Source organism: Equus asinus, chromosome 6, assembly GCF_041296235.1.
Source record: "Equus asinus isolate D_3611 breed Donkey chromosome 6, EquAss-T2T_v2, whole genome shotgun sequence".
Taxonomy (NCBI): domain Eukaryota; kingdom Metazoa; phylum Chordata; class Mammalia; order Perissodactyla; family Equidae; genus Equus; species Equus asinus.
Genome location: NC_091795.1, coordinates 101,051,739 through 101,069,139, shown reverse-complemented (window position 1 = coordinate 101,069,139; position 17,401 = coordinate 101,051,739). Strand labels below are relative to the sequence as shown.

The following is a 17,401-nucleotide window of genomic DNA, read 5'->3' as shown; positions in this document are numbered from 1 at the left end:
AAATGTGCTCTTGTAAGGCATACAGTACAACATAAAGATTAGACCATTTGGAGACATGGCTGCTAACCTTGAGTTCGTTAATGAAACCTACTTCCTGTAACACCACAGCTTTTACTGGGAGCCCCCCCATGTGTGGCAGGCCCGGGCCAGCTACTAGGGACACAGGACAAAGCTTGCAAATCTTCAGGGATCCTACGGTGTAATGGGAGAGACCAAAAACAAACGTAAATTAACTGGCATTTAAGGGGCACAGAAGAGGGGCACTCGAACGAGGTGGTGCATGTATCAGAGAAGCCTTCTGAGAGGAGGGTGATTAATGGGGGTCTTTCTGAACAACTCTTAAACGGAATACTGGAATGGATGCTTTTTAAATTTCTTTCCAATTCTAATATTCTAGAATTTTTTAAAACGCTTCTAGGTATTCCATAGCTCAGAGCAAAGGATCCTGTTCTAAATGTACCAAAAAGAGAAAGGTGACTTTTGTACTGAACTGTGATCACACGTGGAAACCGTTTCTACTCTGGACGAAAGTGACTGGTAAATTACATTAATGGCTGCCTGACATATACATTACCAGGCCCATGTCCACATACATACATGTGTATATACACATAAACACACACGTGTTAGAGCTTGACTAAAATAGTAAACGGTATACATACCATGAGTGGTATGATTTGGAGTTGGAATTATGTTTTTGTGCATAAAATAATCTAGGTCCTATTTCATTAAAGAGAAATCTAATGAATTTCTTCAAAACTGCTGAATGAGGAGTTTGCATATAATTTAGAAAATTGTTGACATTTGACCTTGTTTGTGTCAACATATATTGACCAAATACATATTTTTATATCTTAGATTACACAAAAATAAACATATGCAATCTCATCAACTTAATTGTTTCAGCTAACATTTAACCACGTTTATTTGCATTTTTCATAATTTGTTTAAGTTACTCACTTCTTCCCTTGTAGGACAAGAGTTTCCAAGAAGAAATTATCTGGTAGAGTGCCAGTGACAGCAATAACTAGCTAACGTACAATTTAGCATGTCTTAAAGTATACAGATTCATATTTTGTCTCTAACGCATCTGATGCTTACCTATCATTCATTCACTCATTCATTCATGTCTTCTTTTATTCTGTAAACACAAACTGAATGCCTACTATTTGCCAGCTATTGTTCTGGGTGTTGAAGATTCATGGAAATGAATAAGAGAAAGCAATTGACCTAAGCATATTTTAAACAAATGTAAGTCAAATTAAGATATTTTATTTTTAGTTTTATTAGAAATGTATTTGTAAACTGAATATACATGCTCAGAAATTATGCAGGAGTGACAAATGCAAATTTATTCTACAGTATATTGAGATAAAAACTGGTTAATTTGGAAAAATGTCCCCGAAAGTACAGTACGAGTTGATGGGAAGCTAGACTCAGTCTGCGCCAGTGTGGTTGTATCAGTGCAGGGATTTTTTTGGGTGGACCTTAAGATGTTCTCTATTGTGACTCCTAACCAGAGTGACTGTACAATTTGGTGCTTATGTGTATTTGGTCCAGTTATTTTCATTTTTCAAAATTAAATCAGATTTATAAAATTCATGTTACATTCTTTTTTTTTTAAAGAAGATTTGCCCTGAGCTAACTACTGCCAATCCTCCTGTTTTTGCTGAGGAAGACTGGCCCTGAGCTAACATACATGCCCATCTTCCTCTATTTTATACATGGGATGCCTACTACAGCATGGCTTTTGCCAAGCGGTGCCATGTCTGCATCCGGGATCCAAACTGGCGAACCCCGGGCCACGGAGAAGCAGAACGTGTGCACTTAACTGCTGCACCACAGGGCCGGCCTCCATATTACATTCTGATAAAAGCATTAGTTTCTAGAGTCTCACATTGTGAGGACGTAGTTATTTCTTAACCTTTTTGCATTTGTTTTAAATATTTGCATGACTTACGTTTTTGAAATTAGGTATTTTTCCTCACCAGCCTCAACAGACAACATGTCTGCTAATTTCCAACAAAACACCCCTTTGCTTTACAAGTTAAGGTTTATTTTTCCCTAAATTTTAGAGGCTTTGCAGGTCAGCATCATTAGCTTTGGGGTCTCTTGGACCTTCAGGAGTATCCACTATCTTCAGGGCTTCACAGCAGCTGTGATGCTGAAATAAAACAAGGAGCAAACAGCATGGAGCAAGGACCCAGGAGAGTACTCGGGACCGAGAGTCGACTTGGACCCAGTTAATCACCACTTTTTAAACTGCTGGGAAAGATTGAGGACTCAAGAGATGAAGTGAATTTTCCATGGCCACGTGTGCAGCAGCTGGCGGATGTCCTAGAAGGAAGACCCTGTAACCTCTGCTCAGCGGGACCTCCAATCCCATGGCTGCGAGACAGGACTTCGGGCTGGACTTTGGCCTCTGGTCAGTCTGCTTACAGCGCTCCTGACTGAAAAGGACTTTGATATCAAGAGAAACACAGCCTCATTTCTCAATATTTGAAAGTGACACAAGCAATTAGCATTTGTTAAAAATTCTAGGTTTCACCTTGCTAAAGAAATTTGATTGTAAGTCATTATATTCTAATAGAGATGACGTAGAAACAGGAATCTATGAGATAACCCCTCCAGGAGGGTGATTCACCGGCCAGGCACTGTTGTCCCCCATTCACGATGCTCTGAAGGACACGGTGGTCTGAACAGTGCCTGCAGCCGCTGGGGTAAGACTGCGCCCTGGGCATTCCCTCGGCAGGACTTTCAACTGAGGAAGCCTCGATTCCACATAACGTCCCATTTGCTCCTTACTTCAGGCCTCAGCTTAACAGTCATTTTCCTAGGAGAGGTGTTTCCAAATCATCGTACTTAGAACGGATCTGCAGTCTATTTATCTTTCTCAACCCACTATTTGCTGTCTGCACAACATACTTATTGGAACTTGCAATGGTTTTACGTGTCCATTTGTTTTTTCTGTGAGCCTCTTCTCTAGATGGTGTGCTCCATGGAAACTGGGACTGCACCCGTCTTGTCTTCACTGGCTCCCCGTCACCTAGCACAGAGCACGGCCAGCAGGCCTTCATGATGGTCAGTGTTGCTGTGAGACTTGAAAGTACTTCTTCCTCCGGTTACAATGATGGTTTGCTTGTCCAGAACAAGCAATAATTGGGTTCAGGTGATGAAAAACTACAGCTTTGGTTGAATCCCTAAATTACTCTGCACCTCCTCCCACCCCGAGCACTGATTTTATCCAACCTTGAATAACAATTATTTTGTGCTTATTAGATTATAAACTCGTTGAGAGTGAAGGTTATGTCTTAGTTATATCTTAGTGAAGTTTGCGACAGGTTTAGTGAAATCATTCAAACATTCAACATTTACTGAACAACAGGATTAGGAGTATAACGTATGTTTGCTGAATTAAACGGCGTTATTTCAGGACATGTCCATCTCTTATGGGAATGTACACTGTTTAAGAGTCATTTTGTTAGAAAGCATGCCCTTTTTTATCACCTATTGTTTTATTACAACTGAACTCCAAGTGTGGAGTTTTGAGATGTCTTTTTAATTGAAGATTTATCTCTATAACCTCTGAGGGTGTCCTTTGTTGAGTGGAATCTCCCATGTTCAAGAGTGACCTGTTCTTCTTCCCACTCCAGTGAACGAACCACTGTGTGACCTAAGGTCCCAGCCAAGCACTAGGACCCTCCCTGCTCCTCCGTCCTGTCCATCACACCCTCCTTCCACTGCTCCACAAAGGCCTGTCGGTGCCGACGCCGGTGTCTCTCCATTTGCCCATTTCTGTCCATCCTGCCTGCCCCTCGTTGTCAGCCTGCCATATTTATTTGTCTGCATTCCTATGGTATATCCTAGCTGGTGTTCTTGCCACCAAATACATCTTTTTCAGGTCAGATTTTCACGCTGTGGTCATCAATCACAAGTACAATTGTGTTACTTATCTGCTTAAATGTTTTCCAGTGGGCCTCTGGAGGCTCCAGAACAAAAGCCAAACTCCCCGACGGGTCCCGCGGGGTCGTTCCTGATGAGGCCCAGCTCTCTCTCGTACAGACTCTTCCCCACGACACACCAACCACACTTAGTCATAGCTCCCTGGCTTCTGCTAGTCACGTGCTCTCTCTGGCCCTTGGCGCTTTCTCCTACCTTTCTCTTAGCTAACCCCTTCTTATCTGGGGAATGATGCTCAGGCATCACTATTCTCACCTTTACAAGGATCCATTCCCATGTGTGTTAGATGCATCTTTCACTCTGGCCCCATGGCTCAGTATTGTAATGTTGTGTCATCTACCCTCCACCACTGCCAAGACTGTACTGAAACATGCAAGCTCCTTGCTTTATGTGTCTTTATTCATCCTTATAGTTCCAGAACCTAGAGCAGAAACTAGCACATAGAGGGCAGCCAATAAATATTTGTTGAATGAACAATATTTCACTGAGCGTATCCTTCCTAATGCTAATAAGTAATAATTGTGGAGCACTTTATGGTTCACAACTCTCTCACACATCATTGTGGCATCTGATCCTCACAATATCACAATAACTATTCTATGAAAATTCTATATGTGACCTGTATATGTTCTATGGAAAAACTCTCAGTTAAATACATTAGTCAATTAGTCAAAATCTCCATTTCCTGCTACAAAATGGAAAGCTTACCATCTGATGGAAGGTTCAAAATTGAATTTATTAGTGGCGGAAAATGTGAATTATTAAGGCTGAACACAAAAAATGTTAGGGAATAAATATGACTTGAACCTAGAGAACTTGAAGTTCTCCAGCTGTGGGATGTCAAAGACTCAGAAAACTCTCCACGGGAAACTGATGTGCTCTGATGGGAATTAAAATGCATTTGGGCTCAGAGGTGAGCTTCTGCGGCATGCCTGGGTTGACCTGTTTACTCTTCATGAATGTGAAAATTACTCAGTAGATGATGACTCGTGTCCTGAGGTTTGAGGAAGAACTAGGAAGTTTGCTCCGGGCGGGACGTTGTAGGTGTAGGAGCGTGAGCAGGGCTGACCCAGGCTGTCATTAGTGCCTGGCTGCTGAAAAGAGAAGTGACGTGAGGACAGAAGACTTGGAAAAGAGGCAAGGAGAGCATGCTGAAAGAACAGGCCAAGGGGTGTGTGTGCTCGTGTGTGTGTGCCTGTGTGTGTGTGCGCCTGTGTGTGTGTGCTCGTGTGTGTGTGCTCGTGTGTGTGTGTGCTCGTGTGTGTGTGCCTGTGTGTGTGTGCCTGTGTGTGTGTGTGTGCCTGTGTGTGTGTGCCTGTGTGTGTGTGCTCGTGTGTGTGCCTGTGTGTGTGTGCTCGTGTGTGTGCCTGTGTGTGTGTGTGCCTGTGTGTGTGTGCTTGTGTGTGTGTGCTCGTGTGTGTGTGTGCCTGTGTGTGTGTGTGCCTGTGTGTGTGTGCCTGTGTGTGTGTGCTCGTGTGTGTGCCTGTGTGTGTGTGCCTGTGTGTGTGTGTGCCTGTGTGTGTGTGCTTGTGTGTGTGTGCTCGTGTGTGTGCCTGTGTGTGTGTGCCTGTGTGTGTGTGTGCCTGTGTGTGTGTGCTTGTGTGTGTGTGCTCGTGTGTGTGTGCTCGTGTGTGTGTGTGCCTGTGTGTGTGTGCCTGTGTGTGTGTGCTCGTGTGTGTGTGTGCCTGTGTGTGTGCCGGTGTGTGTGTCTGTGCATGTGTGTGTGCCTGTGTGTGTGTCTGTGCATGTGTGTGTGCCTGTGTGTGTGTCTGTGCGTGTGTGTGTGTGCTCGTGTGTGTGTGCTCGTGTGTGTGTGCCTGTGTGTGTGTGCCTGTGTGTCTGTGCGTGTGTGTGTGTCTGTGCGTGTGTGCTCATGTGTGTGTGCTCGTGTGTGTGTGCCTGTGTGTGTGTGCCTGTGTGTGTGTGCTCGTGTGTGTGTGTGTGCCTGTGTGTGTGCCTGTGTGTGTGTCTGTGCGTGTGTGCTCATGTGTCTGTGCGTGTGTGTGTGTGTGTCTGTGTGTGTGCCTGTGTGTGTGTCTGTGCGTGTGTGTGTGCCTGTGTGTGTGTGCTCATGTGTGTGTGCTCGTGTGTGTGTGCCTGTGTGTGTGTGTCAATGAAACAAAGCTATGGGTGAACATTTGCACAGCAGCCTCCCTGCATTTAGAAACCTGCCCGCAGTATAAGCTGACTACATCTGATGACATGCGTCAGTGTCACTATTTCAGTCTCATTTCACTTATCCTGGTTTCCTGGTTTAATCGGCCTCATTGGACTGTAGGTTTAGGGGTCAGGGATCCATCTTCTGCCAACTGTCTATCCTTAGGACTTAAGACCATGTACTCTGGATTCCTGGCGGGTGAGTGAATTTCCACATGTGCCCAGTGCGTTCATGTACATGCCACTTGTCTGTCCAATATGTCCTCAAGGACAAAATGTTGCCCTGGAATAGTCCCCTAGGCTACGGGATGGGCAGATGAGAACGACGAAGGACCAGAAATGAAGCCATCCAGAGGATTCCTCAACAGCATAGGTTCTGTGAGCAGTTCGTCTTCCCTTGAGTCAGAGCACAGCCCTGTCTGGTGCAGGTGCTGACCATAAATTCTGGGGTGTCCCCGTGCCCCAGAAGTGACCTGTGTATTTATAATATGCAGCTGTGTGTACTCAGGCAGGAAAATTACTCACAAATGAATTTGTCGTCCACATTTTCAAGTTCCGGAAGGGACTTGAAACACATTTTTATAGTCACTTGGCCTTTTTTCAAAGAGAATTAGAAATGTGTGACAGCTTTTTGGGAAAAACTACTCATACCATTTTATTTTTTGTCAATTCCTAAAGAAGGAATCGTTTTGGGGTGCTGGTCATTTGCGGGTAGTTATTTGCAATTTTGAAGTAAAAGCATTTCTTATTAGGTGTGGATATCTTTTATTTCACCCATCATTATACTAATTTCAGGTCAAAAATCTCTCAATGATTAGCTGATTCCTTTGGCATTTGTGAAATCACTAATGCTGACAGCATTGCCACAGTAACTAGTGTGCTCAGAGAGAGAAAAAATGGGAACAGTCAAATAAAGCAAGAAGAGAGACAGGGTAAGTCATGGTGAAGAATAACACAATTTTGACGGCACTGCCTTCTCTGGAAATATATGTTTTCTTGTAAAAACATCCTTATCTAAAAACGCAAACTACCTGAGATGTTATCCACCAAAAATTTCACATAGTAGGTGAATATAAAGATACATTACTGTCGCATTAATAATTCTGTGGCTGGTAACTTGATCTCTTTAATTAAACTAAAGCTTTGAAGAAAGGCAGGAATGAAATTAAATTATATGGCATAAATTTACTATTTGTGGAGGTTGATGAAGACTATGAAAGTGCCACCTGTGGGTTTTGTCGGGGCCACCTGCAAATCCAACACAGAGTGTGCTCCTGGGGCAGGCGCCCCTGCCCGCCTTCGGGCTCTGAGCGAGAGGACTTGCGGTCTCTGTTAGAGCCTTCCCCAGACCGCTACTCAGTGCACTGCTAGCTGAATTGGAATTAACTGTCAATTGGGTCGTGCTATGATGGCTTTCAGTTTGACAAAGATATACTTTGTCTTTTACCAAACATTTCCTCCATCAAACATGAGAAACCCACATCACAGCTCCTCGCACCCTGGGACACAGCGCTGGGATGTCGCCCTCCCTGCAGCAGAAGCCTGCAGGGCAGCTGCCAGGGCAGTGCTGGCCGCTCCTTCCACCTGCAGCCACCCTGGGCCTTCGCCCCTGCTCACCACGGTGCATTGGGACGTCCCTGTGTCATTCCCGTGGATTCTCTGGGGAGGAGGGTGGGGCTTCTAGTACCTGTATCTTGCAGCCGAAGCAGATGGTTTTAAAGTGAGACATCTGCAGCTGTGTCTAGCCAAAATCTTTTATAACAACCATCTTCTCACTTTAACCATCACAGCGGTACCATAGAACTGGAAGATTCTTTGACTGTAGGAAAGTCCTTCCCTTCTAAGGAGATTGCATCATAAACGCATTTAAGTACTTCTAAGCAAATGGTTTTATATAGCTTCTCTCTGTCCTTCTAGCTCTCTTATTAAATAACCCTCGATTATGTCAATTTTATATGTAAATTTTGTTTTCAAGATGATAGCACTGCATCTTTGTGTCAACTCTGAAGAACACTTAAAGGGCACACAATTTGAAATAAACTCTGTGATACATTTTACTAAGCACTTAAATGATTTCCGTGCTCAAATTCACAATGTTATGTATGTTTCATTTAGTCACACTGATCCATTTATTTTCTTAGGTACCCTGTTCTAATATGTGACCTACAATTAATGCTAAATTACAATGGGGATCCCACAGAGTTGCTTGTTATTTTCTTATCGATTCTCACCATTGGCAGAAATAAAAAAGGACCTCGGAACTTTACAAAGCATTCCCCTCTGCTCCTGACACTCACACCTCACCACCGCCATGCCTGGGGTTGGCACTTACTTGTGATCTTTTCCCTAAGTGGCTGTGACCATTAAGAGCCCAAGTTCTCGAGTCAGCCGTCCCTCAGCTTGGTTTCAAAGCCTTACTCTTTCGGCATTTGTCCCCATTCTGACCCCACTTCTCACTCTTTGTTCTGGAAATCATCCCTGTAGCGGCCTCTGGAGCTCGAGGGCAGTCAGCTGCAAACTCCTGTGCCACTCAGCGTGTTCTCTTCAGGTGTTCTTCCCATCTCGTCTCCGCTTCCCGGAAGCAGGCTCTCCCCCGCACTGCACCCGTGGAAGCCCCCTCATGTGGCCACCTGATGGGACACATGTCCTCCTGCTCCTCCACCACACTCCCTCCACTTCCATAAAAACCTCCAGCCTTGAGTCTCAGCTCATCCAAGACTCAGAGAGACCCTCTGATGTCGCCAGAAGCCAGGGACCTCGCCTTACTCCTTGAAGATTTTCGCTCCTGGCTCACGGTTGTGATCTCCAAACCAGCCTGCAACACCTCTGATGATTTCTACACCCACGTCATGCATCCCTCCACAACTCTGGCTTCTTGATTCCTCTACCACGTTTTTCTCCTTTGACCATCTACTTCCATGGCTACACCTCTTCTTATCTCAGACTCCAAGACTCCACTCTAGCTTCCACCTCTTGTCTTTCCAACTTCTCCCTCTGGTTCCCTGACTCCAACAATCCTTTGAACAACCACACCATCCAGCACATAATCCATCCATCCTACCATTTCCTCACTCACTCTCACCATCCTCCTGTCCTCACTTCCTCTCTCACGCACTTACACTGGATGGATGATGATGACATTCACTGCTCTGCATGCTCCATAAACTGCCTTGACTGTCTCTCATTAATTCACTCCCCTGCGAAAAGTTGAATCCTCAGTCTGCTTTGCACTGAACTCTCAGCTGAATGTGGCTGGAAGGAAGTACACAGTCTGGTCTGACTTCAAAGCATGACCCTGAGCCTCAAATGGGTCTTCAGTGCCTCCTGGCAATGCGACATCTCCCATCCCTTCCTCGCCTCACTCTATCACATCTCTCTCACCACTGCTCCTGTTAGAAGTCAGGCCCTCCCTGCGGCAGTGGATCCCTGCTCCTCTCCCCTACACGGGGAGCTCTCTCCAGCAAGCCTCCTCTTGATCTCCTGCATCATCTCCATCCTCTTCACCTGTCTTCCTGGAAGGGCAGTGTCGCTGTTCTGCTCTCTGTCATGTCACCAGCATCTAGAACAACGCCTGTCACTTATAGGTACTCAGTCACACATGTTCAAAAATGAATGCATGAATGTGGACACACAAAGATATATCCCATTATCAATAGTAATTGAAATGAATATCAACTTAAAAATAATCTCTATTAAAGATAAGGCCAAAATTCAACTGAAGGAGAATTTGATTGATTAGAGAGAAAGACATAATTTTTATCATTTTAGTTAACAGAAACTGAATCCAACAAATAGATTTTTTTCTAGGAAAAGGATTAATAAAGGAAAAAATTCAGAAAAGTACTTTTCTTCCATTGTTAATTTAACTAACTGAAGTACTGATTTCCTGGATGAAATTTTTAAAATCATTGTTTTCATCTCTTTTGTTGTGTTCATACACATGTCTTCTATTAATCTATCTGTCTTACTCAGATACAGGTTCTTTTATGCATCACCATGCCATCCGCATACATACGAACATACACAATGGTAAGACAACATATAGGGTTAATATGTCCATAAATCATTACACAATTTAAGTTACAATGAAAAGGTCTTTATATCACAATACACCCATTCGTTACTCTCCATCAGAACTAGATGGATCTGAAATTATTAGGGCAAACTTTTATTGGCAGCTATATATGCACATGCTTAAATACAAGTATAGAGTGCCCATATGATGCCAAACTCACCATCAACCATCTCCTAACTCCAAACAGCAGACATCCAAAGCTGTGAGTGTAGTGTAATATGATGGGAAAATGGCATATATTCAAAATAACACAAAAAAGTGTTCAGTAGGCTTTGAAAAGTGCTGGAGTCTCCCATGTAGACATACGATGAAACTAAGCCTGTGTTTGGCATTTCAGATGCGCTCTTAGTAGCGACTCAGCTCTTCTCTAGATGGCGGCATGGATGTTAGAAATGGACTCCCATTTAATAGACTTGAAGGAAGGGATGGCAATTGAGTGATAGGGACCAGTCTAGCCTTCCTCCCCTCACCCCAATCCCAGCTTCATATACAGGCTAGCACTTTAAAAAGTATCAGTATCTGCAGTCACTTTAAAAATAATTCAGTTCACAACAAGGACTCAGTGTTCCTTTGCCTCTACCCCCTACCTCTATTTTGGGATGCAAGCCCTGTTATCACTGAACGGAATGACATTCACAGCAGGTACAACTGACACATGGAAATTTGTTGGATTGGTTGCACTAATTGGATCTCTGTACTTGCAAGGATGATGGCACAAGTAGGAGGTGTTTAAACATGTGAGTTCAGAACCCTGTTTATGGTCCATTTCCATGTAAATGAAGAGCGCCAGCAGCTTAAGTGCAAGGCGCGTGGTAACACCCCAAAGCCAGCCCCCCACTGGAGGAATGAGGCCTTGAGTAAGAAAACCGATAGAGAATAAAAGAAAACTGATTTTTTCTTACCTTCCTGCATGTAAGATTTATGCAAGAAACTCCCATTAGCACTAATGAGAGTTATGCATGTAAATCTCCCATGAAATGACGGGAAGATTAGCCTCATCCATCACTGTGCAGATAGCACAGTTTCTGGGGCAGGCTTCTAGCAGGCAGCCGCTCGCCTGCGATTGATTTTGCCTGGCCTTTCTCAAAGTGCTGAAGCAGCAGGCCTTGGGAGAGGCCCTGGGAGGAGGCCCCGCGGAGCAGCACAGGGGGCAAAACACAGATCTGCAAGTGCTTTGAATAATTCAGAGATCAGCGGCAAGGCCACCCACCTGCTCGTGATACACAGTTCTAGAAGAAGAAAATGAACAACCCCACACCATGTGCATGGAATCCTCTTACCCTCACAGTTTCAAGGTTTTTCTCAGGAGAGCAGGCAAAGCATTTTAAATAAGTTCCCAGCAACTAACAGTCCCAATTTTCCCGGGCCCTGCCCATACAGTCGTACCACACACGCACCAGAGATTAGACAAATTGCCTCTTTTCCAGACAGCACCTGTGTTCTTTGCCTCAATGCCCTTGCTCACGCTGTGGACATTCTGTCTCTACGGTTCTCTCAAATTGATTGAATTGTTTGCATCTCCAGGACACCTTTCTTCTTTCAAGAGCCTGGCCTCCCTTGGAATTAGGCACTGATGTGGTTCTACCATTCCTTTCCCGTGAATCAGCCCCGGTCCACATTGTCAACCTCAGCAGCAGGCCTAACCTGCTGTAGGATGTCGGCTCCCCCAGAGTCACGTCCTCTTGCGTCTCTTTGGGACCCTTTGTAGGCTCCACACAGTGGCCTGCATATAGTCTCTCCATGAATATTTGGTGAATACAAAGATGAATCGTTTTAAAGAGGAATACCCATATACATGGACAACATTCTTAAGGTATCAGAAGGTTTGCCATGAAAAGAAACTCTTCCTACCCCAACATCTAATTCTTTCTTTTTGAGACGACCTAGTATTTCCTTCCCCCATGTTCTATACACTGACAGACATCAGTGTATAAACACGCTTTTAAAATATACGAATGGGAGCACTACCCACATGGTTTGACACCCTGCAATTTTTCATTTCACAATATACGTGGGGCTAGGTTCATATAAGCTCCCTCATTGTAAAAAACTTAATTCATAGTGTTCTATTGCATGAATATAACGCACGTTATTTAACTAGTCTCCTGTGGATGAACAGTTGTTTCCAAAATCCTTCCTCTTACAAACAAGTCTATAATGCATGGAATAAAAATAGCCGACTCCTCTAAAATGCTCACTGTGTGACAAATGGCATTTAATTCATCCAGTCCTTACCATAACCCACTAGGATAAATATTCTGTGATTGTTCCTGACATATAGAAAAGGAAACTGAGGCACACAGAGATCAAATAGCTTGTCTGAGGATGTCTAACTGGTCAGGGTAAAGCCAGCGTTGGGGTCGTGCTGTGCCTCTGCAGAGGCCACGCTCACTATGGACTGCCCTGCTGCAGCTTTGTAAATACAACAGCTCAAGTGTGTGAATATTCTTACACTGAGTACCTGGAAGTGGAATCGCTAATACAGAGAAAATATCCTTTCTAAGCTTCACTGATGTTGCTGGTAATTGTCTATCGCTCACACTCCCCAGTGCTGCCACTGTCAACCTGTTGGATTATTGCTGGCTGATAGGCAAACGATGCTATTGATGTGGATTAAGGCTGCCCCAGGTAGAGAAGCCCAAGGTGACCTGGCCTACATGCCGAACTATACGACCCGGTGGATTTTTATGGTATGAATTAGGGCTGCCCCAGGGAGAGAAGCCCAGGGCATCCTCACCTACATGCCGATCTCTATGACCAGATTCGTATCTAAAGTTATACGACCGCACAATAACCAGACCCCATCTGCACTGAAACCATTTAATGACTTTTTACATCATCTTTTCTTTTTCCAGTAAAAATAAGTCATGTACCCGTGCCTTATAAATTTAGCCCTAACCCTCAACACATTGCAGCAGCTCTTTACTGCCCATGGGTCCCGTCCCCATGCTATTCCGTACTATTCTCTAAATAAAAGAGCACTACTGCCAGACCTTGAGAGTCCAAGAAATCTTTCTTTTGACTCTGGCTCACAGTCCCCGCATCATTTTGACATTGTAACTCTAACATGAATTTATGATGTAGTGAGGTTGAGCATCTTTTCTAATGTAAAAGCTATTTGTATCTTTTCTGAAATATCTTTCTGTGCCCTCTGTCTAATTTTGGTTAATATTTTTTGTTAAATTTAATATGCTAATAAGTTACAGTGTAGCTGTTACTGTTATATTCTAATGGGGCTGATTCCTATTTGTTTGTTTGTACATTAATGCATCACTAAAAAATGCACACACTAAAATTTCTGTCTCTTGAAGGTGATTTTGGTTAGGGGAGATTATTCATTTAACTTCTATATTATCTGAGGGTAATTGCATTTGTCTTCCAAAAAGAGAAAAAATGTGCCTCTGATGGCCATTCTCGAATCTTCTAGGGGATGTGGCTACATGTAAATTCTCCTTGAGAAATGAGAAGAAAGATTACACATCCTAAATATTTTATTTTTTGGCAGATATATTGTACAAGTCTCAGGATATTGAATCATGTTATAAGTTTCCATTGTTTGGAAGGAAATTTAAAAGTTCAACACACTACTTTTTTATGATAACAAAAATTTGGCAGGCTGGCCTGGTGGCATATAGTTAAGTTTGCATACTCTCCTTTGGCAGCTCAGGGTTCCCAGATTCGGATCTCAGGCATGGACCTGGTGTCGCTCATCAAGCCATACTCTGGTGGCATCCCACATAAAATAGAGGAAGATTGGCATGGGTGTTAGCTCACCAACAGTCTTCCCCAAGCAAAAAGAGGAAGATTGGCAGCAGATGTTATCTCAGGGCCAGTCTTCCTCACACACACACACACACACACACAAAATTGGCTAACTATAAGGAACTGTTGACATTAGCAGACAAAGAAGTTTGATTATCAAAAGCTTAAGTGGAAGATGTTACTAGTTATTTAAGCAGAATATGCTTCTCCAAACATACTAATAATGGTAGATCTATGAAAAATGGTAGATCTATAAAAATAAGATAGTGCACAATCTTTTTTTCAAACAAAAATCAAGACCCAAGGACAGGATGTAAACTGTCACCTGAAAATAGAACGATGGTAAACAAAGTCAGCATTGAGCTTAAACCACCACAACAAAACTTCCTCTCAGCAAGGCTTCAGGATACAGCTTTCTTACCCGTCACAGAGTTTTAGCAGAAAATTGTGCTTTTAGTCTCCACAGGGACTCTGCAAAGGTCCCTGCTGTGAGGGGCGGGGTTATCCAGAGTAAACTGAGGACTGTGTCAGACCCTGGATGGTAAGCCTGTGGAAGGCACAGACCACAGCACTAAACCAAATACCGTACACACAGCACTCGTTCGATAAATGGTTCTGCTTTCTGTTTTTTGAGAAATTGATGATACCTAGTCTGATGGTCACAACAGTTGGCACCAGGAGTCTCAGGGACAACTTTAGCACACTCCACTTCTGTTTCCCTCCACCCCCAAAGCCTATAAGGCAGCTCTGAGGAGGACAGGGACTGACACAGCTGCCTGAGGTTTCACTGAATCGGAATGTGTAGCTTCAGCAAGTGCTGTGCTCCCTTGGCATCTTGGATATGAAAGCTTCCCTGGTCCCACCCCCAAGGAAACAGGAGGAAAGAGCGTTCAAGCTCCAAATTGCTGTGTGGAAAATCCCAGTCACCCTAAAGCTTTCCTGGATGCGTGGGGCATGAAGGCACTGCTGGACCTGTCAAGCTCGACGCCACCAGTGATGAGCAAGAAGTGTGCGCACATGGGAGGCGGCTTCTGAGGTCAACCTGCATTCACAGTAGCAGCACCCTCCACAGAGCAAAGAGAAGCTCAGCTCTGGCGACCCCTGACTCCCATTCCCCCACACGGACCCTGGCTGTCTGAAGCCCTTTATAATATATGGCTGCCCCTAGATCTGAGTGCCTCCAAGTGATCTGTGTCCCACATGACCTCACCTACTTCCCAACTTTGCTTCAGTCAAAACGCCTACTGACCGAAGGTGATTGTTCTCTGTTGGGAGGAAAGAAATTTCGTGATTTGCAGTTTCTGTCACACTCCAGAGTAGGAAAGCAGGGATTTGCAATTTGTATCCTACTTTCCAAGAGAGTGGTGGTCCATGACTTTGATATAAGTCAGGAAAAATGCAAATTTCTACTATTTCCTAAACTAAATTCTAGAAAAATCAAAGCTTAAACACTTTATTTCTTACTATTCACATTATTTTATAACATCACATTTAACAGCCATTGTTAAAATGGAGAGAAACAAAAGTCACGAAAATTATTTAAGCGATATGAATGAATCACTGTGAAAACAATTGAAAAGCATTACGTCATGAGTTAGGGATGATCCTGACAAACGTGCCTCAGTTATTTGGCTGTTTTCTGGGAAAGGGTGCAAGGGAGTGGTGAACTGCAACGTCAAATTAACAGCATGGCACCATCAGGCAAAACAGTGTCATTTAGTAGCAGCCTGGCAGTTTTACAAATTCTTGGTTTGTACACATATAGAGACACACACAGAATACATTATACATGCACACAAAAATTATATATTGTGAGTATATGTGGAACAGACATAAGAGTTCTAAGGTGTGATAGCTGCAGAGGGCTTTGGAAACATTGCAGAGGTGGTTCCCAGGAGTGAAGAACATGGGCTGGGAAGTTAAAATGCCAACCCAGGTTTGAATCCCATCTGTGCCCTTTACTAACTGCGTAACACTGAATGAATTATTTAACTTCTCTGTACATTGGTTTTCTCCAATATAAATGAATATGGATAAGAATAGTGCCAACTTCCTAGGGTGTTTTGAGGACTAAATGGGATGCGTGGAGCAGCACTTTCAGAAAAACACTTGGTACACAGTAGATATTTAATAAATAGCTATTATTATTGTCATTGGTAGTTAACTTTATTTTCGTGTATCTACCTCATTTGATCTAGCCCTCTATTCCTATTTTACAGAAAAAGAAAGTAAGGCTTTGAAGGGATTTGCCCAAAGGCATACACGTGGTTACTGGCAGTGCTAGGATGAAACCTAATGGTATTTGTTAGCTGTTTTAAATAAATTCATTTCAAAGAGTCAAAGGGCACAGATTTACAAAGTTGGAGCTATTTCAGCAGATTCTTCCTTCTGGACCCATGATGCACTTTTCTTTAAAATAGTCACCATTCAGAACACAATTCATAAAGTTTTTTGGGAAACAGATATTGATTTTATTTTAAGTCGTCTTTAGCATGGAAATTGGATGCAGAGTGTGATTTTCTCTTTGGGCTCTAGTTCAGAGGAAATTGGATTTCCTAGAGTGCCAGCTGCAGAGACGCCACAGGTGTTCATGGCTCAGCAATCACAGTGGCTAATTGGGACACACTAGGACAAAAAAATGCCCTCAATCTAAATCTTGTTCTGTGGCACTTTTATTTCTCCCCTAAGAGCAAGCCCTAAAGTCCTTCTGAACTGGGGATGCTAAAGAAAGCTGCTGCTGTGGACAGGAAACATGACACATGGGGCAGTGAGGAGTCACAGGGTGAGGAAGACCCAGAAGTTGAAGGCCACAGGACGAGGCTGCACTCGACAGCCACTAGTTAGCGACGGTGGCAGGTACTACAGGCCTTCCACTTGAGCATTTCTGATTTTGAGTTGTATTCTAAAGAGTAGGACCAACAAAAGAACAATCCTGGAAATCTATCATTCGAACAACTGCATCATGGAGGCCAAACTAGAATCCAGACAGTTGAGGACAATAACGTTTCATGGGAGGTAGAAAGGGTGGTGGGCAAAGGAGTGAAAACAGTTTGTAATCAGTTTCTAGAATTGAGAGCAGGTAGACAAGTCCTTACAGTGGACCACTCCATACACTGCATCTGAAAGGGTGAGACAGAACCACATAACGTTCTCTCTCCTGTGGACCACAGAAGTCATACAGAACCACACTTGTTTTACGAACACCAATCCCAAGCCACGAAGAGTTAAGCCCTTTGTCCTAATATGTAGCTGTATATGCCAAGTGACCGGTATCCATATCTATGCCTTGATCCCATCTCTGGGTTTTGTATTGTTTTACTACATAGTAAGTCATTCCCAGATTTATCCATCTAATCAACTGATCCTTCAAGACCCAGTTCTGGGATCACCTCCTCTGTAAAGTCATCTCTGACCTCTCTAATCAGAGTTAAGACCTCTTCTGTGCCT

The 17,401-nt window shown here is 43.6% G+C and overlaps 1 protein-coding gene across 25 annotated transcripts in view; it reads right to left on the bottom strand.

The window, feature by feature from the left end:
- MYT1L (myelin transcription factor 1 like) overlaps positions 1 to 17,401 on the bottom strand; it is a 451,359-nt gene that overhangs the window by 198,003 nt on the left and 235,955 nt on the right. The window lies entirely within an intron of this gene.